This window comes from Adiantum capillus-veneris, chromosome 8 (assembly GCF_014529385.1).
Source record: "Adiantum capillus-veneris isolate H3 chromosome 8, ASM1452938v2, whole genome shotgun sequence".
Lineage (NCBI taxonomy): Eukaryota > Viridiplantae > Streptophyta > Polypodiopsida > Polypodiales > Pteridaceae > Adiantum > Adiantum capillus-veneris.
This window is the reverse complement of record NC_140938.1, coordinates 58551278-58576085: the sequence shown is the minus strand read 5'-3', so window position 1 is coordinate 58576085 and position 24808 is coordinate 58551278. Positions and strand designations below refer to the sequence as shown.

Below are 24808 nucleotides of genomic sequence, written 5' to 3'. Positions count from 1 at the left end.
TTGCTGGATCTTCTCGAGTTCTTGTATCAGCCAGGTAGAGAGGCTGATCAGGAACTTCCTTTGGTCAGGTCGCGACACTCAGGTTGCCCGAGCCAAGGTGGCTTGGTCGGTCATCACACTTCCTTGTTCTCAGGGAGGGCTTGGGATCATTGATCCAGCACAGCAGAGTAGAGCCCTTCTTGGGAAGTTCGTCGTCAGAGGACTTCTTCCAGGCGAGGAGCCTTGGAAGGAGTTCTTGCTGCAGAGGTTTCGTGCCAGGCTGCCTCAGTCAGGAGGCCCTTGGCAACCTTCGACCAGATGGATCTTTACAGAGTTGCGCCGAGTTGGTTTGAGCAGGAGACTGGAGGACCGATTCGCTGTGAGTTTGCTTCGCTCTTGGGAGCTCTTACGGCGTGGCCTAGAGCAGAGACAACCGACATGCACGGAGGAGCGCCTACGACAACCCCTCGTCTGGAACCCCATGGCTAGCACTCAGAGAGGCCACTTGGTTGGGAGTAGGCCTCATGTGTCATGGGGTCCCATGGCAGCAGGTCCAGCACGCTCTCTAGGTGACTGGCTAGAGTTCACAGGTTTGTCAGAGGAGGTGCAAGGTGTCCAGCTACAGGGCATGAGAGGGGTTCAGAGTATGTATCAGGACATCTTAGAGTCAGTTCCAGCTGAGTGGCTCACGCCTCTCGAGCCAGTAGCACCCCGATGGATGGGAGCCTTCACACGACTGGAGGTTCTCATCTCAGTCAAGGCTTGTTCAGAGACTGTCCCAGCCCTGTTCTTTGAGCTTTAGGGTAGGGGACGATTACAGCGAGTTACAGTAGAGGTCCCGCAGGTAGCAGAGTGCTGTTTCCAGAGGATCCGAGTTGCGGGCATCTATGGGAGGACTTGCGTCAGAGACCCTGACCCAGCAGCTCTCGAGACAAGACACTGGAGGCCCGACACCGCTGAGCCCACCATTCGACTTGCTCTCTCACCGACAGAGCAAGCGAGCCTAGCCGATGAGGTAGAGCGTTTGCAGGCGACCTGGGTCATTTGCAAGATTCTCGGCACCCGACCCAGCAGAGGAGAGCTGCATGACCTTCTCCAGGCCCGCCTTCTCGCAGAGGTGGGCAAGATTTTGGATGTCCAGATCCTCGGACGGGGGTACTACCAGATCGAGTTCGAGACTTCCAAGATGGCCTCCAAGGTCATAACTATGAGTCCACTGGCTATCCGAGCATCACGCGCCCACTTTCGACAGTGGCGACACGGTTTTGACCCGACATCGGATGTGCTCGTAGAGGAGGCAGACATCCCCATCTCAATCTGCTTTTCGGGTTTACGGAGGGAGTACCTTCCACTGCTCTCCAGGATTGGCTCCACCATCGGGACTGTTTTGGAGACACCTCGTACGGCAGCATCAATAGCTGCCAAGGCGGCCGGCATCCCTTCAGTTCGAGTTTTGGTCAGAGATACCCACACGCTCCCGAAGGTCATCCTTTTGCCTCGGGTGAGTGGGGGTTGGTTTAGACAGAGTGTGGAGTACTCGGGTCTCCCGAACCAGTGCTTCATTTGCAGACAGATGGGCCACCTAGCGAAGGCCTGTCCACGGAGGAGACCACGACCTGCACCTCAGCCTCAGCCCTAGCCTGCCAAGGCTGGGCCGCAGCCTCAGCCAGCGACACAGCGCACAGATTCTGAGCCACTCTCCGAGCCTGGGGCTCCAGCGGAGGAGGGGTGGCAGCAGGCCTGTGGCCGTCGACGCTAGGGGCCACAGCGACAGCCTGGCACTCAAAGTGGCCCTCAGGTGCCTACTCAGCAGCAGTGGATTCCCACGGGGAACCGCTTTGGTCCGCTTGAGGAGGAGGAGCCTCCTACGCCAGCCTTCTCTTGCGCTTCACCCTCGCCAGCCGCTCCACCTTCAGATTTCCCCTCTTCCTCCTCATCCCCTCCCCCGCCCTTTGCTCCCGCCCACTCCCCACCTCGCCCCCATGTCTCTCTCATTCCGCAACCGCTTCTCTTCTCCTCCGCCCCCCCCAACTCCTTCTCCCCCTCCTCCTGCTTCAGTACCACAGTTGACTCACGAGACTGGTCCCTCGCCGGCGGCTAGGAGATCTCTTGGCAGCGCTTTTTCCACGAGTCGCCTAGCGAGAGAGGGTCAGCCCTTCTTACGCCCCCCTTTGCAGATTCAAACATCTTCCCTTGCAGCTATCCCTCGTGTTCTGACGAGCATTGACCTCCGACGCCGCTGGGACTTCTTCGATTACGGATTCACTCGCTTTCTCGGCGATTCCGCAGCAGACCATGAGGCAGCCTGCTTTAGGGTCCACGCTCTGTTCCTCGCCGCTAGGGGGACAGAGGCCTTGGACATAGCAGTTGGTTTCTCCTTTCCTCTCTGCGGTAGGACCGATACAGAGTGGTCCCTCGACTCAGTGGTGGGATGGTTGCATACACAGGTTCTCAAGTTCTCTCACCACATGGGAGAACTTGTAGTTACAGATTTGCTGCAGACTTTGTGGCCACTGGCCAAGTTTGCGGTGACACCCCCAGACTCAGCAGGATGTAGGCACATTGTGGTGTACTTTTTTGCTGATACACAGTGTTTGCCTTGCTATGTATACATACATGAGGACTCCTGGACAGAGGAGGTTTCTTTACGCTCGGCTTGCTCTGCTTGGGCTTGGGCCAGGCACTCACTACAGGCTCGCCTATCTAGCGGATGCTTGAATGCGGATTACTCCTCATCCAAGCCTGCCTCGAAGATAGCCCGTCTTGCTGCTGCTGCAACATCTATTCTCTCTCGCTCCCCATGAGAATCGTCTCATGGAACGTGCAGGGATTAGGTGGGCCCCAGTTTCAGCGACAGCGGGGCCGATTGCGGAAGGAGCTTCAGCGTTGCCTTGTGGGAGGAGAGATTGATCTCCTTATGCTCCAAGAGCACCATTTGTGGGCTTCTTGAACATCTATGCGCCCAATGTGGCGACTGCTCGTGCAGGGTTTTGGTCACAGATTGTTGAGTCTTTGCCACAAGTTGACCATTGGTGTGTAGCAGGGGACTTCAACATGTTGGAGTACCCTTCTGACAGGATCGGAGGCAGCCATGCTACTGTGCATGGAGTCGAGTTAGCAGCTTGGGAAAGGTTGTGTATGACCTTGAGGGTCTCGGATACATGGCAGCATTCTCGCTTTGAGAGGCCTCCAGAGAGTCTTGCCTTCTCTAGATCAGACCGCAGAGTGGGAGGAGTGAATCTATCGCGGATAGATCGCTTCTACACTAGTGACCACTTCAGTGACTTGGGGGGATCAGTGGGCATCCTAGCAGGGACATCCTTCTCGGACCATGCACCAATGATCCTCATAGAGGCAAATAGGCAGAGGAGTGGGAGCACGATGCTTCGCATCCGAGAGCGGGTCTTGTTGGACACAGCTTTCAGAGAGAGGGTAGAGGCTCTTTGGACAGAGGGCATGGACAGCCAGGCTCTACCGACAGACAGAGTGGCCTTAGGCCTAGCTTAGCTTAGCCACTTTATTCTCCAGGAGTCTTTGGCTCGACGGGCCGCAGCGAGAGAGGAGGAGCAGCGTCTCAGACGAGGCATTGCTTCACTACAGAGGATGCAGGAGCAGCATCGAGAGAGTCCATGGTTGGAGGAGCAGTTACAGCAGGCTCGACAGGAGCTTGTTTGCACAGAGGAGAGGCGCCATGAGTTTGCCTTTCACCGATAGGCATCTCAGTGGACTCAGGTAGGTGACAGAGTGACAAGTGCCTTTTTTGAGACAGTAGGACCTCGGCACTCGCATGCCAAGGTCACTCAGCTGAGGAGACCCGATGGGTCAGTTGCTTGTGAGCCTGAGGATATGCGTGCAGTTGCTACTGAATTTTACCGTGAGCTACTGACGGCTGAGCCCCAGTCAAAGAGACAGGATGCATGCAGGGAGCAGGTTTGGGCGCAGATGCCTTGTCTTGTTACTGAGGAGATGCGTCAGAGGCTGGAGATACCATCCTCAACTCAGCCTACAAAATTCTTGCCAAGGCTCTGAGTTTGAGGATTCAGCCACTTTTGGAGAGCCTTATACATGGGACTCAGACAGGTTTTGTCAAGGAACACAGTATCCTTGACAACATCTTCACTTTCTGGGAGGCTTCTGTCCTGGCACGTCTCCGTGGGGAGGACCTTGTGATTCTTTTTCTCGAGTTTGAGAAGGCATACGACAGAGTTGACTGGGACTTTCTAGAGGGCACGCTTTGCAGGATGGGCTTTTCAGATGCTTGGATCAGAGGGGTGTCGTCTTTGTACAGACAGGCTCACAGTCAGGTGCTTTTGGCAGGAGGTAGAGGAGAGCGCTTCATGCTCACACGATCGGTCAGACAGGGTTGTCCTCTTGCCCCATTTCTCTTTCTGTTCTATGCGGAGGCGATGAGCAGATTTTTGGTGTCACAGCAGGTGGGTTTGAGGGGCTTAGTACTCCCGATACGGGGAGATGAGGTTCTGGACGCTGAGTTTGCCGACGACTCAGCCTTGTACTTTGAGGGCCAGGAGGCCAATTTACACAGGTGTGGGCAGGATCTTGAGACCTTCTGCTGTGGATCGGGCGCATTGATCAACTGGAGAAAGACAGTGGCTTTCTCGGTTGGAAGTGCTCCTGTGCCAGAGTGGATGCCAGGAGAGGGTTTCAGGTGGATTCCCCCAGGGAATGCAGTTCGATACTTGGGTTGTCAGGTTGATTTGGATTTGTCCCCCAAGCAGCAGATTGCTCCTCTTCTCGTGTCCATCAGGAGAAAGCTGTTCCACTGGAGCTCAGCACGACTTTCGCTCGCTGGTAGAGTAGTAGTTGCCAACCAGGTGTTGTTGGCAACTATGTGGTACATCACTTCTTGCTGGATCTTCTCGAGTTCTTGTATCAGCCAGGTAGAGAGGCTGATCAGGAACTTCCTTTGGTCAGGTCGTGACACTCAGGTTGCCCGAGCCAAGGTGGCTTGGTCAGTCATCACACTTCCTTATTCTCAGGGAGGGCTTGGGATCATTGATCCAGCACAGCACAGCAGAGCCCTTCTTGGGAAGTTCGTCGTCAGAGGACTTCTTCCAGGCGAGGAGCCCTGGAAAGAGTTCTTGCTGCAGAGGTTTCGTGCCAGGGTGCCTCAGTCAGGAGGCCCTTGGCAACCTTCGACCAGATGCATCTTTACAGAGTTGCGCCGAGTTGGTTTGAGCAGGAGACTGAAGGACCGATTCGCTGTGAGTTTGATTCGCTCTTGGGAGCTCTTACGGCGTGGCCTAGAGCAGAGACAACCGACATGCACGGAGGAGCGCCTACGATAGCCCCTCGTCTGGAACCCCATGGCTAGCACTCAGAGAGGCCACTTGGTTGGGAGTAGGCCTCATGTGTCATGGGGTCCCATGGCAGCAGGTCCAGCGCGCTCTCTAGGTGACTGGCTAGAGTTCACAGGTTTGTTAGAGGAGGTGCAGGATGTCCAGCTACAGGGCATGAGAGGGGTTCAGAGTATGTATCAGGACATCTCAGAGTCAGCTCCAGCTGAGTGGCTCACGCCTCTCGAGCCAGTAGCACCCAGATGGATGGGAGCCTTCACACGACTGGAGGTTCTCATCTCAGTCAGGGCTTGTTCAGAAACTGTCCCAACCCTGTTCTTTGAGCTTCAGGGTGGGGGACGATTACAGCGAGTTACAGTAGAGGCCCCGCAGGTAGCAGAGTGCTGTTTCCAGAGGATCCGAGTTGTGGGCATCTGTGGGAGGACTTGCGTTAGAGACCCTGACCCAGCAGCTCTCGAGACAAGACACTGGAGGCTATGGGCTTGGGATTGTTGTCCACTGGCACGAGTACAATGGGACCCTGGTGAGTGGCTATGGAGGGACCCCTTCTCTTCTGCAGACCGCCCAGGAGTCGCTTTCTTTCAGTACACTATTCGGCTTGGACGTCATATACTTGCAGCGCAGAGAGAGGCCCGCCCCGCTGCAGCATGTGATTGGCAGGAGGAGGGTCTCACAGTTGAGATCTTGGCAGCTTTTTGGCAAAGGCTGTGGGACTCCAGACAGCCGAGGCGCGTCACTTTGTTCCAGTGGTTGGTTGCACACAGAGCCACAGAAGTAGGGAGCTGGCTTGTGCATAGTGGTCTCTCGGCCGCATGTACAGCCTGTGACCAGTTGGTGGAGAGTCAGCGACACTGTCTTTGGGACTGTCCTTCGGCCCAGCAGGTGTGGCTACGAGTTCTTCGGCTGATGCCTTCCCTCTCCGCGGCTCGACAGTACACTTGGGGGGCAGCGGCTTGGTCTACCCTCACGGGCCCGGCACTAGAGTTTGAGCTATCTTCCACCAGCAGGATGATAGTGATACAGGGGGGGCGACCTGCACTCCAGCTTGCTACAGACCTTACTCCACAGGAGTGGTGCAGTGAGAGAGAGGAGTGCTGGGAGCTCATCAGCGGCCTAGCTCTTTGGTTCATCTGGCGGGCCCGTTGTTTCCGCATCTTTGAGGCTCGCCATGTGCCACCAACAGAGACTGTTCGTGACTTTTGTCTAGAGCTGATCCATACTCTCAGAGGACAACTTGAGGGACTACAGAGCAGCTCCGACCGCATGCGGGAGCGCTGCGAAGCTTTCCTTCGACTCTGGCGCCCTAGGCCTTTCTACACCATGGTCCAGGGGGTGCTCAGATGGCACTACTGTCCACCTGTGTGGCTCTTCCCTCCTCCCATTTCTTGATCTAGCCCCATTGTATATATGCTGTTTTTTCATTGGGAGAGTCTCCCCATCATGCTTGTTGTAGCCCTCTCTTGCAGAGGTGGATGTAGCCCTATGGGCAGTTTTCATTAACTAATAGAAGGATCTTTTTCTTGGAAAAAAAAAAGGATAGCATAGCAATGTACAGGTTTGGTTGCCAGTTGAGAGGGTGCTGTAATGTCTGCTCATGCCACCATTTTCTTTCTGTGTTTTCACCCCCCTTGCTCATAGCTTCAATGGAATGCTCACCCACAGATCCCTCCTCTCTACTCTCTCCCTCTCCCTCTCTACTCTCTTTCTCTCGCCCCCTGGAGATTCTTAAATAAGGGCGTTCAATATATGCAATGGTAAAGCGGAGCGGTGCAGGGAGAGTGCAAGCGTGTCGGAGAAGAAAGAGGAGAGAGAGCGCAACGCTAGACAGAGATAGAGCTGGCGGGCAGCAACTCCACGTGGGAAAAGTGAGGGGGGAGAGCTATGTGGACGGGGGTAGCCGGGAAAGGACGTCCGTCGGGGAGAGAGAGAGAGAGAGAGGAGTGTGGAGTGAGCGGTCAAAAGAAGATTAATGCTGGAAGCTGCATCTACGCTCCATGGCTATCCTGGATGAGCCAGTTTAACAGCATGCACCAGCTTTGTCAACATACCGGGAGTTTCCTTGGAAGGCTGACCTGCGTGCATGCAACGGGTGTTTCATTTCCTTGATAGCAGTGGTGAATACTACCTCAGCATCTTATATTAAGTTGCACACAAGAAGACACTTACTGTTGATTTAAAGGCTGCAGTCTGCACTATAGTGCCCTTCTCAACTGCTCCGTTGAAATGTTGCATCCTATTCACGAAGTCCACAAGTCTGAAGTTTGCATCCTCCTCTGCATGCCAGGTCTATGTGTTTGTATCGTGCGACCGTTAAAAATTCTTTGGTCATGTATAATCTCTATCTACTAACACTTAAAAACTCAGGGAAATTTTCCCACGATGTTAGTGTATGCAACGATTTTGAGTTCGTGGTGCAGATATACCCAAGTTTAACTTATAATCAATCCTATTGACAATTTTACCGTGATAAATTTTACCTCTAAAATTTCTCAGACGTAGGTTTGCCAAGTTTTTGGAAAAAAGTTTTTTGGAGCACTGCTTGGTAATAATAGAAGGTTGTACCTGTCTTTGTAACACATACGAGAAAGGTGACTGGTTATTCCAGTGTCCTCTTGAGAGAGAGAGAGAGAGAGAGAGAGAACCTTAGCACATGGTCCCCTCGGGCCTCCGCTCGGCTAGCTCTGCAGTTGGTCGTTCGTGGCTTAGCCTAGAGCACATAGAGGGGCGACTGTGAAGCTCAAGGCGGAAGCTGCACTGAGTGGACACCAAGCAATGAGTCGGCTGGCCGTGGAGGTCAAGCCCTAGCTCTTCTCGGCCTCCGGACAACAAAAGGGTGGATTACACGTGGGCTCAACCCCTTTCTTTAGCCGTTGTCATCGATGTGCTCATTACAAGAGAGAGCAAATTTTCATAAAACTGGAAACAGAGAGAGATATCTCTGAAACAACCGCATGGGGAGGAGACAGTGTGTGTGTGTGTGTGTGTGTGTGAGAGAGAGAGAGAGAGAGAGAGAGAGAGAGAGAGAGTGCATGCCTGACTCCCTCTATCCCCCTCTCATGAAGGAAGAATCTATGATGAGGTTGTTATTGAGAGAGTCGACGACTACAGACAAGGGTTGCACTGTGAGAGAGAGAGAGAGAGAGAGAGAGAGAGAGAGAGAGAGTAACACCATCAGGAGTGGATGGTTAAGCTCAGAGCACTCCTCTTTCAACACGAGCTTGGTGGGCTCCCTCGCCACGCATTTCATTTCACTGCAGCTTAGGTTCCTCTACTATGGAGCATAGTTGCATGCATGGTCTACAACAACTGTTCTACCTTCACGCGACAACTATGAAGGCACGTGAACAACATTTCGGGGGGCACCGACACGAAGGGCCATTGCAATTTTTGGCACATAGCTGGATACTAACCTTCTCTCTCTCTCTCTCTCTCATACACACACACGCATTTGTGCAGGTACAAACATTAATGAGTGAGCACTAACAAGGCCATGTAGGGGAGAATGGTATTATGGTAGTACGTTATCCAAATCCATCTTTCTTGCCTGTCCCATTTTTTTTGGTAATTGTAGCGTTGACCATACTCATGCAATGAAATGAGTTGTTTTGTAATTGAATGGGTCAGCAAGGCACCGCTTTCGTGAGATGGGGTCGAGCAAGGAGTGTTGAGTAGACTTTCTTTGAAACCTTGCATATGAGAAATCCTAGAGGAAATATTGGCTATTTTTGAAGGTTTTAGCACTAATTTTTTCTCAATTTTGTAGGTTTCTCACATCTAAATTTTAAATTTAGAATTTTGTAGGTGGGATTGAGCTAAACCTAGGTTTTCATCCACCAGCGGTATGCAAGTTAGATCTTGAAGCCCGCATAGACTCTCGACAACCAAATCTGTCAAATTCTAAGGCTACTCTCTAAGATGTGATCACCTATGATTGCGCATTCAAGGCATGTAGTTGCGTGAGATCGACCTAATTAAAGTCTTCAACATGAGATGTTGGTAGGTTTTGTCAAAGGGGAGTAGAAAACCTCTATCTTCATCTGTTGTGCGAGAAAAACTCATGTCATTATGCATGTTGAAACGAACAAGCCATTGAATAGCTTTTGATCTAGGATGTCATCTCTTGGATTACACTCATTTTGCTGGAAGTTTTGAAAACGGTATGATATTAATCCGAGTCACATTTTTCCCGAACATAGAGGGGATGGCAGAGAGATAGGTTGAGAGAGAGAGAGAGAGAGAGAGAGAGAAAGAGAGAGAGAGAGAGAAGCGGCCAACTATTTTGTATGGTTTCTCTCTCACATGCTTTGATGTGGGCAGAGATCTTGGAAGGCGAGGAGCGGGGTGGGGTCGGGTGGGGTGGGGTGGGGGCAAGTGAGGAAAAGAGGAGCCATGTGGCCTTCGGAGGTGGTGCCGCTTTACTAATACATTATAAAACAAGCTTATCTAACATGTGTTGTCAATCCGTGATTTTTGATCAACGGTTCAAAAAGTGCACCAATTCTCCACCCACTCCCTAGCTATGGCCTTCTGAAGGCAAAAAATTCGTTAGCCTTCCAGCTGCAGTTTGGTATTGTATGATGGTCTGAAAATCTGCATCAAAATGTATTAATCTTTTTCTTTTTGGCTTTCTAAAAGAAACCCTTAGTGTTGTGTTGGGTTAGGGAGACTCCTTTCATTTCACATCCTGATATGATGGAGACTTACCTTTCATTTCACATCTTGACACACAGATACACATGTTTTTTTTGCATTCTATTGTTTTAGAATGCTAAAGTGAAGCTTCACTTTGCATAATTCTAATAAATTATATACACACACATATATATTTATAATTAGGTCTTTTTATTTCACCTTTCATTTCACAACTTCACATGGCTTTACATTTCTTGCATTTTATAGCTTGATTCCAGTCACTGCTAACGTTCAAGAGAATCTCTTTTATTAAGCGGTTGCTGATCGAGTTTCTTCTTCACAAAAAAGAAAATAAAAAATACTAGCAAAATTTTTGAGATCTGCAAAATTTTTGGACGACTTTCTCACATATTTCATCGGTTTTTTATCCGTTTATCATGGTTTGTAGTTAGCTCGTCTCGATTTTCAATCAGCTCAAGACTAAGTTGAAGCAATCCTTTCCCAAACACTGATACCAGTTTAATTCAACCTAGCAATTTTATCACTTTTTTATATTATTGTTTTTGAAAGCCGTCGTGACCCTTTCACTTGTTTTGCTTGCAAGTGATCCTGTCTTGCTATGCCAGAGAGCGATGCGCTTGCGTCCATTATCGGCCAATTGACGCAGTTTCAAATGGATGCAATACCAGCTGTTACAGGGGTCATGATAAAACGCGTATCGTCAGCGCTCCAACATCCTGCGTGCCGTCTCTCACGCCTTGATCTCCGTTCCTGTGCTCTTAGCGAACTTAGGGTGCCTATCTGCAGTGTCGCTGACTTGAAGCTAATTCTTGCAACGCCCCAGCCCACATTCTTCCAACGCCTCCTCATCCTCCGCCTCTCATTCAGGTCTGTTGATGTGAATGATGATATTGAGCTGGTGCTGGCAGAAGCCCTCACGAGCCCCAATTGTTGCGTCAGGTTTCTAGACCTGTTATATGTAAGTCTTACATCTAGGCTGATCCTGGGAAGGAGGTTCTGGCAGGCATTGCAGCTCAACAATGCTAGTAATAACAAAAACCCGCTCCAAAGCCCTACGCCTCCAAAACGTTATTGTCTACGACATCAGGACCGGGCTGCTTGGTGGCGCAGGAGGCCTGGCCGACTACTTGCGCTCCCCCCATCGCTCCCTGCTCTGGCTGGAATGCCGTCATCCGTATGAACAGGCCGTATTTGACAAGAGCCAAGAGTGGGAGCTGGCCGAGTCCTTGGTCCACAATTTCTCTCTCTGCACATGCATGTTATTTCCTACCTGGGAAAACCCTATAGCAAAGGCCAAAGCCATGTCTGTCATGCTTCGAAATTCCATCTACAAGTCTGGGAATCTGCTGCAAGAGGCACAGGTGAAGCCCTCTGTGGCCAAGCTCTTTCTCTGTGGCCATGGAGAGGCTGGTAAAACAACACTTTGTCGATCGTTATTGTCGCCTTCATCCTGCCTTTCATCGATTCCAACATATTGTGGTTTGCTTTGCAATCCAAGTAGCCGGACGCGAGGTATGGAGCTCCATCCACTTCATTTCCAACAAGGGAAATTCAAGCTCATGATTTATGATTTGGCTGGTCAAGAAGAGTTCCACACGTTTCACCATTACTTCATGAATGCCAGCAACAATGATCTCTTTGTAGTGGTGTGCAAGCTTGTGCATGAAAACCACCACACTCAGGAAGTGTTTGAAAGCCAGCTTAGATACTGGCTGAAATTTATCGTTCCCCACAAAAGAGCTGGCAGTGGAGCAAGTACTGCTCCTACAGAGGTGAAGCCCAAGGTGATGGTGGTGATCAATTTCTTCTATACTGCCTCTTCTGAAGACATGTCCAGTATTGCTCGCAACAAGGCCCATCAAATCATGTTAGACTTCTCGAGGGAGCTTGATTTCAGTAGCAGCTCAGATTTAGCCGTGCAACATATGAGCAGCACTAGTGGGGGACATCGATTTGCCAATGTTTTTGGTGTTGCTGTAAATAGCATTACCCAAGTGCACTGGTAATATTAGATAGTGGGTGGTTTTGCCATAAGTTTATAGGTGATCTATTGGCAGTCTATCTAGAACAAAGAGCATCTTCGTATAATACTTCAAACGGGAAAGACTTGTCGATATGGAGGATAGAGGACATCAGTGATTTGCTGAGAAAGCAAGGATGCAAGGATGACTACCAGCTTGAAGAGATGGTACGCTACTTACAAGATCTTGAACTCTGTTTTCCTCTTAAGGAGAGAACGAGCTCAACGCATGCTGGGGCATCACATGACAAGAAAATGTTGCTTTTCCCAGCATTGGTAAAGCACAAAGAGGTTGCGTATCCAAAAGTGGTAGACGCTTCAAAATTCATGGCCTTCTTCGGGAGGAGACTGAAATGTGAGGAAACCTCAGTGCATCTGATACCGTCTAGAATTTTTAGCAGGCTGCAAGTGAGGCTACGCACCCTTTGCAATGATTATTATTGCTATAAGGTTGGTTATTGTTGGGCATCCTTCATGAAAGGCAATGTTGGTGCTGTTGTGCGTTTTGGAGGGGATGTCAATGAACCTTGGGAAAATAAAGCGTGGGTGGACATTCTAGTCTTTTACCCCTCTATGTTAAGCGACTCTGACAGTAATCAACTGCAAGATATGGAGAGAAATAACAACTCCAGGTCTCTAACTGCTGCAGAAACTCTAATGATCCAAATAAAAAATCTTATTTATGAGATGTGTCAGTCGATTGATTACTCGGGCATTCCAACAGTGTTGCTACAAGAGTGGGTTCTGAGTAGCAGAGAACCAAAACCCTATGCTGTTCAGTTTTCCCGCGTAAGAGAGCAAATGGAAAGACAAGAGCTTGAAGAATGCTATGTGAACTGGGGAGACCTCAATACACCTCCAACACCAGTAGTTGAGCTTTTGCTACCGACAGAGCTGGAAGAACATGTTATAAGTAGGCAATTCACCCCTCTTGCAAGAATAACAACAGAATTCTCTTTGAGCAACAGTGATGGTGAATCACCACAAAGCTCACATGGTAAGGAACATGTTGACAATGTGGTGCCACAAGATCAACCACAGTTAAGCCCGCACAAAATTGTTGCTTTTTCTCTCCAAAATCCAACTTTTTGAAGGCAGTGGCTTTCAGTTGTAGGTCCCAAAACTTGTCTACATACTTGTGAATGGATTCATAGGGAGAGAGCTTCAAGCTTCGCCATTCGGTGAGTACTTTGTCTTTGGCATCGGTGGCCAAAAATTGCTTCATAATGGAAGCTCTTAAAGCTTTTCATGTTTGTGGAGCTTCACCGTTGGCCCGTATTCTAAACCACCATTGTCTGGCAGACTTTTGAAAGTGCATAGCTACATGGTGGAGCTTAGAGGTCTCTGTGAAGCCCTCATCTCCAAATGCCGCATTGATCTGTTGGATAAAGGCCAAGACTTTGTCCGTAGCACCAAAGGTACCATCATAGTTAAGGAAAGAGATGCTCTTCCCTCCCTCTTTGAACTTCTTGATCTTGGATGACCTCTTCCATGCGGCATAGGATTTCCTATGGCCTCTTCTTTTTTATGGTTCAAAGGTTGCACCATCACTTTCTTTAGAAGGTGAAGAATTTGAGGAAGATGGAGAAGAGGGTGACCTCTTTCTTGCCTTGATCTTCTTTGTCTTCACTATCACTTTCATAGGAGGAAGAGGATGAAGAAGATGGAGAAGAGGGTGTCCTTTTTCTTGCCTTTTTCTTCTCTTGCTTTTTGTCATCTCTCTTTGAAGTATGGTGTTGAGAAGTATGCGATGGTCTTCTCCGTTTTGGAGGTGATGGAGACGTTTAGCCCACCCTCTTCGTGGAGCCATCTCCGTCGAGGTGACTGGAGACTCACTTCTTTCTCGTTCCTTCGGTGGACGCTCTTGAATTCTCCTTTTGGAAGGAGATGCATCATGAAGAAGCCAATCTTTGAGCCCTTCATATGGATCCTCTTCTTCTTCCCAAATTGGAGAGAGACCTCTTATGGAAATCTCGCAAGGAGGCTTCCTAGGTGCTCTCTTGTCAGGTGGGGAGCTTGGAGAATCCCACGAGCATGAAGCTGCCGTTGCATTTCACTTTGGACGGATGGATTGCCCATGGCTTGTTGAAGCCTAGAAATAAGATATTTAACAAGCATTGGGGCATCATTAGTAGCCTGCTCGTTAGCAAAATCAAAGTTATCAACATTAATTTCACTCTCTTTACTATTGTCAGCCATTTTGACAACTTTTAGGTGTAAACTTTTTAGGCGTACTTTGGCACTTCAAGCCCTAGTTGCTACTCCTCTTTACCCCTTTAGAAAAAGCACTCAAGCTACTGCATCCATGGATTGAATACCATGAATTGCAAGGAATAGAAGAGAGGGTTGTTCAACACCAAAACAGCATTGGCTCCTATCAAGCTTCTAATAGCTCAATAGTGGTTAAGCTGTAGGCAAGCCCCATAGGACTCCACTATTAAAACCATAGATCTCTACGGTGATGCCCCGTTAACTGCACAAATGTAGGCACACTGCAAGGCTGAAAAATCCCTATTCTACTTACTCACATGCAATTAATAATACCAACCATTTAAAGCTAGCTTGTGGACCTCCCTTCTTGAGCAAGAAAAGAGAAACCTTGTGCTCTGATACCAATGTAACATTTAATGGTCTAGTAACTTGTGTGTAGTGGAAAATAGCATGAACATAGTGAGCATTTCATTAGAATAGATTCCTGATGAGAATAACAAGAGTTCTTGGGTGGAGAGAGCAACAAAATGTATACCACCTAGTTAGATAGCATGAACAATACTTCAAAAGAGAGAGAAATTAAGCAATTGACAATAGCTGAGGACCGGATTTGCATGGAGCCGGTCCCTCCTCCAAAAGGCTTTGTATTATGGTTTCTCCCATCAAGAGAGATATTTTACAATATAATTATTTTTGTTCCTTAAATACTAGCTAGTGCAATGAAGATGGAAACTTCAAGCACTAAGAAAAACACTTATCAAACACAACATCAATTCCCTCACGGTCTCAGGCCCAAGACCTCACACATCTTTGAAGATGGTGAGAGCTAGCGGGGTATGAGAGTAGATTGAGAGGAGAAAGGAGTAGTCTTATGAGAAAGATGTACATCTCCTCACATAATCACTGATATTACCATAGCTTAGCTTAGTAATTAGCATGGTAGAGGAGATGAGCATGCATTGCAGCTTAGTAATCACTGATATTACCATAGCTTAGGTTAGTAATTAGCATGGTAGAGGAGATGAGCGTGCATTGAAGCTTGGCTCTTGGTTGGATTTGCATCCCAAAGCCAAGAGTTGTTGGTGTAGGCCTCCCTTCTCACAAGCTTGGAGTAGGTGATAAGATTTCCATTAAAGCTTGAGAAGAGAGAGAGAGAGAGTCTTCTTACTCTACACATGAGCTTGTGTGAGTGTGTGTGGTTAATTTCCTTTGGAAAATCAGCCCCCTCTTGCTATTTGCTCTTGCTAGCACCTCATTGGACCTCCCCCCCAGGCTTAGCCAATAGGACTTTAGGAGCATAAGTGATAGCCTTCTGACATGTGTCCCCCTTTTCCCTTTTGTGAGAGCTTTAGGTAGTTAATAGATGCAATTAAACTCTCATTGGACCCCTTTGTCTCCTAGACAATAGGAATTAGGCAAGCCGTTGGGCTGTTGAATGCTCATTGGACCCCTTGGGAGACTATCCAATAGTCTTCTAGAGAGCTTAATTCCTATTGGTTCTTTTATTAAGTGTTTTAAAATTGGTTAAACTAGATTTACTTTAGCCTAATTCTCATTGGTCCACCTCCATGGCCATCCAATAGGATTTGAGTACACCTTGTGGGTATCTGGCCTAGGGAGCTCACATGTGTCCCCCTTTCCCCTTGTGTACAAAGGAAGCTTGTGAGTGTGTGTGTGTGTTTCTATCTCATACCCTAATTCTTGGGCTCGTCCCCTCCTATGTAGGAGTTTGTGAAGACTTTTTCGACACACACAAAGCATCCAATCTCCTAAGCCTTTGACCATTGGACACAACCTTTGAATTTTGGAACCTTAGCATTTTGGAAGTCTTAATGGGATGGACCCTAAGGTCTTTGGAGCCCATTGTTGCACGTAGCTCTTTTGCAGATGGCCCCCCCTTTGGATCCCTATTTTCCCTTCTTTGGATCCCTACTATGGCTAGTCTGGCAGCTTAGCAAATATTCTAGCTTTTTCTCCCCTGGCCCATATTCAATCATCAATTTAACATGAGAAAATCATTTAGAAGAATTAGATATTAGTTATTATGATAGCAGGGAAGCTTTAGGGAGGCACGAACAGGTATGCTTCCATCAGAGTTGGACAAGTCAAAAAAGTATGCCTTCCTACGTATGTGCTACTTGGTGATGGCTTATATAATAGGGGGCTAATCTTGTGATGAGAAAAGCTCCTTGGAAAGAGGAAATTTACAAAATTTTAGAGGAGAATCATGAGGGTTGTTGTGGCGGTCACTTTGCTTCAAAGATCACTTTGCATAAAGTCTTGTAGGAGGAGTATGTGTGTCCAAGCATTCAACGTGATGTTTATCCATCGGTGAGGTCTTGTAAAGAGTGTCAAAGCATGGAAAATAGGGTTCTCAAATAAAAAATTAGAGTCACCATTGTGGCTTATGTGTTTGAGAAGTGGGGTATTGATGCAATAGGTCCTCTACCTATGACAACTAGAGGCAAATGTTATATACTTACTGCTATTGACTATCTATCCAGGTGGGCCGAAGCCAAAACAATTAAGCACATCACAAGTAAAGATGTTTCCCAGTTTATATATGAAGATATTTGCTGCAAATTTGGCATGCCATTGGAGTGATGCACTCAAGGAAAGGCTTCTATATTTGCAATGTGTACAATTGGATAGGTTGTTGCCTTTTGAGCATTATGAGCAGGTCTTGAAGAATAATCATGCAAAGGCAAATGAGAATGTGAAGGACAAGGACATCAAGAAGGGTGACATGGTTCTTTGTTACAATAGTAATCTTGATAGAACTTTTCAAAAGAAATTTCAAATCAAGTGGCAAGGGTACTTTCTTGGTCTTAAACAGGTTTTCAAATGGCACATATCAGCTTGCTGACTTGGATGGTACCCCACATAAAACACGTGTGAATGGCTACATGTTGAAGAAGTATATTGCAAGGTTGATGATTGTGATTGAGAATAAGCCTTCTTTTGAAGAATTTTTTGATCATGTGGCTAAGGATGAAGATAAAGTGAAGACTCCCTCATGTGGTTTACATGATCTCTTTTGTGCTGTTGATCATGAATGACCTAGCAGGATGGAGTGTGGAAAACTATGTTGGGCGCATTTCTGACACCCTATTTTTTGTAAATTTGTAGATAGGACATGACATCCAATGTCAAAAGGGTGTGTGAATTTCTTTTTCTGGGTTTTTTAGCTTGATTTAGCAAGCACATGTACATGCACTGCAAGTCGATAGTCTAGTGACAACTGTCTAGCTACTCTAAGTGCCCGTGAGAGAGGTTTTTGAAGTAATAATTGTAACAACTAAAACTCATGTACAAACTTAAAAACGTTCAAAATTTGTCACGTTTGAGATCGTTATGTCTTCTTGATGCCTTTGGATGCAATTTTTTACCCTCGACTAGCCATTATGAAAAATTTGGACTCACAAAGGGGCCCTTTAAGGAGTTTGGCTTTACCTCTCTCTACCAAAACGGGCACATGGATAATTTTTTGCAAATAAACTCCAAAGTTGGCAGAGGTTTGATAGTTAGAATGTCCTCTTCAAGCTCTATCTACTGATATATAGCACGCCATGAGATTCCTCATATTTTAGAAGATTCTTTTTTTGATTCACTTAGATTCTGACAGATTTGTCACATCATAGGTAAATCAAAAAAAGAATCTTCTAAAATATGAGGAATCTCATGGCGTGCTATATATGAGTAGATAGAGCTTGAAGAGGGCATTCTAACTGTCAAACCTCTGCCAACTTTGAATTTTATTTGCAAAAAATTATCCATGCGCCCGTTTTGGTAGAGAGAGGTAAAGTCAAACTCCTTAAAGGGCCCCTTTGTGAGTCCAAATTTTGCCTAATAGGCTCTCTCTACACCTGGTCGTCCTGCTATAGCATCCTGCTCGTGTTGATTTTGCACATAGTTGTGCATGGGTTTGATTTGAAGAATCTCAGAACTTTTGTTGCAGAGTTTTTAGAGATTTTTTGAAGTTTTAAATCATGTATTTTGGAGTTGGGGTTTTGGAGTTATGGTCTGTTCTCTACAGCCTATAGTGTATGACAGCTTTGGGGCAAAACTATGTAGGTTGAGTTGTGGAAACCCATACGTCTTGTGGGTGATTTATTATTTGAAGGGGGACTTTTAAAGTGGTTTTTGATGAAGGGAAAATCTTTGTCTTCAAGAGAAGTGGTAGGTGACATCCGTAATTTCGTGCCTAAACAGGTTTCTTCCTTCTTTGTGTCATAGTCTCTTGGGTGGGCGACGGCCAGTAAATTCCCAAGGGGACTACTCTTGTTGGATTTGTGGTGTTTCAAAGGGGTTTTCCAAAGATTTTGGTGTTCTTGTAGTGCTCTTTCAGGAATCTTCGGTGACATCACTATAGAGGTGTTCCAGTTTGCTTGTTTCTCAGCAGCATAAAGAACCAATTTTGTTCATAACCGTGAACCACCTGCTTGAATATGGAGCACAAGAAGGCTGCAAATACCCATCTTAATCTTTTCATTAAGCAACTCAATGAGTTTTGGCAAATGGGCCTTTGGAATTGGAATAGGCCTCAAGTTCCAAGGTACATGAAGGATAGTGAAGATCACCATAGGAGCAACAATGGATGGATCAAAACACCCTATCTCATGCAGCTCAAATGCAAAAGCCTTTTCATTTTTGGCAAGCATTTCTTCAAAGCATACTCTTTCAACATCTGTCAAACTGTCCTTGCAACCAATCTTTAACTCCTTCAGAGTATCATGTGTAAACTTATGTCCAATCTAGCTCGACTCACAAAAACTAGGCTGCAAAGCATCTTGATCTATCTTATCTGTACAGTCTTTGGTAGCGGTAATGCCACTAGTTTCAATTTGTTTGCCACAGACTTGTACTTGATCTCCATTCATACATCAGCACCTTGAGCATCTTTGAAATCCTCAATGAGTTTGTACATTTCTGTTGAGCATACTTTCACGACCTTACTTCCCATACACTAACTGCAATCCACTAAATACTCCAAGTCTTGCATAGTATCCACAAACGAGCACTCATCAAACACACCTACAATGCATTCATCATCTTCTAGAAAACCATTCATCTTCAAACCTCTTTGTACACTATTTGCATGTTGTTGTTCACCCCTCTTTAAGTCCTCACACTTTGTAAAATCAATAGATCCATAGGCTGTTAATCCTACAAAACCTGTAGAAAATGTTTCCTTTGCATATACATCATGCGAGAACTTTTCTCTTCTTATAACATTGTGGCAATTTTGCTCTGCAATGGTACATGATCAAAACCCTCATTTCCCTATAGTCCTTGAACTATTTGTTTGTCTTTGACAAGGGTTCCTCTCTAAGACTTTCATGGTTCCTTTCATGATCCACACAAATAGTAAAGAACTGTACCACACACTTCACATCCCTACTCCTTATCCTAGCATAAGCTGACCCTTCATCCATCACCTTGGTTTCCATGCGAGTAGAAGTGATGTATGGTTGTCCAAGGATAAGAGGGTATGTAGACATCTCCTGTACAAAGAAATTATGATCATCTTTCACATCCCCTATAGTTACCTTTACATTTGGACAAGCTTCGTACAACTCCCCTGATGAGTTGTTTATTGCACAAATCATCCATCCATGATTTATACCAATTGGCCATTTCCCTTTTTGATAAAGACTCTTTGACATGGGATTAATTGCTGACCCATGATCTATTAATGCAATGTAGGCTATTCTAAGTCCCCCACTTTTACCAAGGTCTCAATAGTTTCTCTTTCCCGTGACTCTTCAAGTAGTAACCCTTGTGAGTGGTCTTGAATTCATCTTCATCATCCAAGAAGAGAACGTGTTTTATTCATCCCCTAGACTTGTAGCATCCAGCAATAGTTTCTTCCCCTTGCTTGCCATAGACCTGTACACCCTGTGCATTTGAAGTCTCTGCTTCACCCTATACATGGATAGATTCAATAAGAGACTGTAGCTTTGTCTTTATAATATCAATTACTTCTTTGTGGAACTCCCACTTTGCTATACCAAGGACCTCACCCAAGGTAAATTCCACCTTACTGTTCAAAATCCTCTCTTCCAAAACCTTTTTGAGATCCGTTGCTGCCTCTATATTGGATTGGAGTTTGTAGGCCGGACCCTTTGCTTTGCATTTTGTTGCTTCTTTCTTCTTCTCTCTAGAGGCTTCTTGCATAGGCACTTTGGGGACATGCATCCGTTGCGAGGAAGCTGGTCCAGGAGGCACTGTGTCATTTTTGCCTCCACGCCTTGTGGCCCTCTTTGAAGACCCTTCATCCCCATTCTCGCGCCTACATTTCTCTTCAACAATGGACTCATTGGCTTGACATTTGGCAATGTAAGCATGCACTGACAAAGATTCTACAGGATCATTCCAACATGTTTCTAGCCGAATGCAATCTCCTTAGTCATTTTACCCTTCATAGTAGACTCTATTGCAGCCCATGGCCATGGTTGTCCGATCCCATTAGATTCTTTTTCTCCAACCTTGACTCCTTTTTTCTTTATAGGATTCACCTTCAACCCATAGGAGGCTACCTTGACCATTGAGATGGCATGGCTAGTATCCATGTCCTCAACTAGCTTCCTCATCCCACCTTTGTCAAAGTTTGTCCCCCAAGAGCTTACTATTAGGAAATATGACGTAGCTTAGTAGATAATTGAACAGATTACTTAATGGAGAGAGATAATTTTCACACACAAGAGATCATAGAGTAGAGAGAGAGAGAGAGAGTACACACAATAACGTGGTTCACCCAATGTGGGATACATCCACGAGAAAGCACCCACTCAATGGTTTTAGTACTTCAAAATAAGAAGTAGATTACAAAGGAATTATACCCTTTTGGAGCTCCCGCCTTGCTTCACTCTCACCACCTCACATCAACTTCATAATGCACCACAATGCTTCACAATCTGTTTTTGTGTGTAGAAGAGGCCTCCTTTTATAGGCCAAAAGGGCTGCCCTCTCTCATGAGAGGCAGCCATGTGTAGCCGCCCTTGTGTAGACAAGTCCAAATTGGACCCTCCAATCCACCCATGTGTGGCTGTCCTTGAGAATACAAGTCCTCCTTTGAAATCGGCCACTGGCCACCGACCATTCTCTTCCGACCACCGGCCACCCACCATTGGCCAATTGGTCAACCAACCGGTCATTTTTTGACCATTTTTTGACCGCCGTCCGGAGCATAATATTCCGGCAAAAAACGGGCCATGAAAATTTTGGCTTCCGGTGAGTGATTTTTCTTCATGCATGATGGATTCTCCTCATAACAGGGGCCTTACAAATGTGCGTTTCTAATACAAAAAATTACAAGGGGTAAATTAGGCTCCATACTTAACAATCACCTATTTCACTTAAGTGAATTTTTCCATCTTCAAAGAAAACAAGCTATTTTGTCAAAGCATCTTTAAAACTTTCACAATCCCTCCTTGGATGGTGAGTACTATCACACCATATGCATCTATTTACAAAACCTTCTCTGATTTGATGACGTTGCCCTGTAGGTTGACTTGATGGTTGCCCCTTGTTAGCAACAGCTAACATAGGCTACACCAATTATGCATCAAGTGGGAGATATGCTATGGATGTGACTTGCATTGTATAAGGTCTTGGGAGTTCCAAAGTTGTATATGCTAGCTAGAGGGCTCAAACTTAAACCCATAGTAGAAGGGATTGTGGTGAAAGCCTTTATGCAAGGAGGCTTCATTCTTAAGTATTCACTCTTGAGGATCTACTTTTGAGAGCTCTCTCTCTCTCTCTCTTGAGTGTTCACTCTATGGATGGCCTAGCCTTGAGCTTAATGCCCATGCGTAAGAGGCTAGTGCTAATCCATTGTAATTAGAGAGCCTTTTGATTAATCTAGTCTCTACTTTTTTCATTAGTCTACTTCTTCTATATTCCCTTATGTTATGAAGTAGTTTCACCTTTTCATTATTCTAGATTTGAGTGTGTGTTATGACTTAATGATTATTAACCACTCTTATCCTTCTATGAGCATTCAATTTGTAATATTTAGCATCTCTAACTAGGTTGATTAAGCTGGTTCGTAAATCTTGTATAGTGTATGTGCCCTATTGTTTGCTTGTGTGTGGATGAGTTTTATGAAACTCTAGCACCATTCACCTTGTGTGTGTAGATTTTGATGAAGTGCCTTGGTGTTATGCTTTTTGTTGCTCTCTCCACCCAAGCACTCTTTTTATGCTCATTAGGAATCTATTTTAATGAAATGCTCACTATGTTCATGCTATTTTCCGCTACACACAAGTTACTAGTCCATTAAATGTTACATATCTTCCCATATTAAGTGATCAGTTTAATATGAGAAAGAACAATTGGTAAAATTAGATATGATGTTTTATGACAGCTAGGTTATTGCCTTATGCCTTTTGAGTTAATGTATGGTTAAAAACCTATAATTCCAATTGAGGATGTAGTTCCCACATGGAATGTATTACCTTGGGAATATGGAATGAGTAGGGAAGACCTTCTTGCTTTGTGCATACAACAGTTAGAAAGAAGGCCTCAAGATATTGAGATTGCAGTAGCATGATTGAAAGATGCAAGGTTAAAGAATAAGGACAGATCGATTTGATAAGAGACATAGGCTTAGACCTAAATCTATTGAGGAAGGTGATTGGGTGTTGGTGTATGACACAAGTCTTGACAAACAACATTCAACAATAAGAAATATTTCAAAGAGATGGTTTGGTCCTTATGTGGTTCAACATGTACATGGGAATGCGACTTACACCTTGCATGAATTAGATGGGACACAGATGAAGATTCTCATTACATGGAAAAGAATCAAATTATTCAAAAGAAGAGGTGATACATATCCGTCTGATTCACTAGAAAGTCAAAATGAATTCTCTGATGAAAATTTTATGGATGTGGATGAAGACAGAGAGGATGATGCGTTAGATTTTGTTGGAAGTGATGAGGAAATCGACATGTATGCTGACTTAAATGAAGACTGAACCTACTGCAAAAAGATATGTATGGCACATGTTAGAGGATGTGCATGCTTAAAGGGGGTGGATGTTGTGCCATGGAATGTGCATAATGTGAAAATGAATATCTAACCCTCATTCTTAGTGTTTTTTATGTGTGGGACCAAATGCTACAATGGTGTGTACATACCTTGCTAGGCAGGCGAGGCCAGGGACATGGCACCTTTGCATGTTTTAAAACATTAAAGTATGCTTAATTTTCTTTAGGAATTTACAAACAAGTGTTTCAAAGTGGCACGCTCGTTTTGCGTAGAATGTTCAATGCGGGCGATCTTGGCCAAAAATAGCAAGTTCCATACGCGGGCGTAAAAGACGTGTCCAAAGTGCTTACTAAGTGGAAAAATGAGGTTCAACATGAAATTTGATCCCAATGAATTTTTCCACAAACTTAGGGATTTTTCGTAGCTCGTTTGGGTATTTTACAGACAAAAAGGGGTATTTTGGGCTAAAAATGGCTAAAAACATGACCATAAAATGGTCAAAAATAGCCTAAAAATAGCTTAAAAATTCCACATCAGCAATGGTTTCATTGGTTCTCAAGTTGAGAGGGAAGTTTCAGAGACAAACTTGAGCTGATTTGAACATATAAGCAAGGAGATACAACCAGTCCAATACAGGGTGCTAGTGCAGTCCCATGTTGCTTCCACTACATGTTCGAGGCTGTGAGGCCTTAAATTAGGGTTTCCCCTTCTCAAATAACTACTTAGGCTTCTCCAATGAAATTCTAAAGCTTCCATGAAATGGTCAAAACGAAGAATCAAAGCATCAATTTAGGGGTTTTAATAGGTCAAAAGAGCACTGCATCTGTGCAATTGGGAGAGAGGCTACACCTAATCTTCACATACACAAGAGTTTTGAGTTAACCTTAGTTCTTTTTCAAAGTGGAGCTTTGATGGATGGATTTTTGTGAATTTTGAGTGTGTTTTTAGCTTCAAATCATCTACACCTTTCTTGATTTAATTATGAATCCTCACAATCAGAGGCCCTATGTTTTCCTAGCCGCACTGCTCACTTCTTGACAACGCCTATTGGCAAGACCTCCCAAAGAACCTTCCACAAAAATATATTCGTTAAGCTAGGCCACTAAGGATTCCACATTTTCTTTGTGATCTCCACCCATCTAGCCTCCATCCATTGCTTCTTCCACTACTTGTTCAATGGGGTGAACCAATCCGCTGGGGTGAACCAATCCGCCTCGTCTATTAACACTTGGTAAAATGCCCTTGGTATGAGGTTTGAAGAAAGGGCTACTGAAAGGCCATTCCCAAGCTTTCCACTCAAAAGAAGATTCACATATCAGCATCACAATATTTGCCAAGCCTTCTACTACTCTGTTAACAAGAAGCTTCTCAAAGTCATTGAGTTGAAACTGGGTTGTCATGTGGTCAACGGATTTCCAACACTTGTTGTTTCTATCCCATAAGTGACTCAACCACTAGAGTCCTTTATTGTTGATCCTTCTAGCTGTTTCTCTCCAATAAGGTTTTAGGATCACACCACCAGCTTTAAAAGGCAAGGGGACTAGTGACAGATGGATGTTTGGAAGTATCTTGTTAATTTTCCCCATTCTAGTATCCCTACTGCTCTATTGCACTTTTGCACCAGCTCTCCCGTGC

General features: G+C 45.7%; 1 pseudogene; it reads left to right on the top strand.

Annotated features, from left to right (window-relative positions):
* The first annotated feature begins 10545 nt into the window (after nucleotides 1-10545).
* Nucleotides 10546-11953, top strand: LOC147452200 (uncharacterized; annotated as a pseudogene).
* Nucleotides 11954-24808: the final 12855 nt, after the last annotated feature.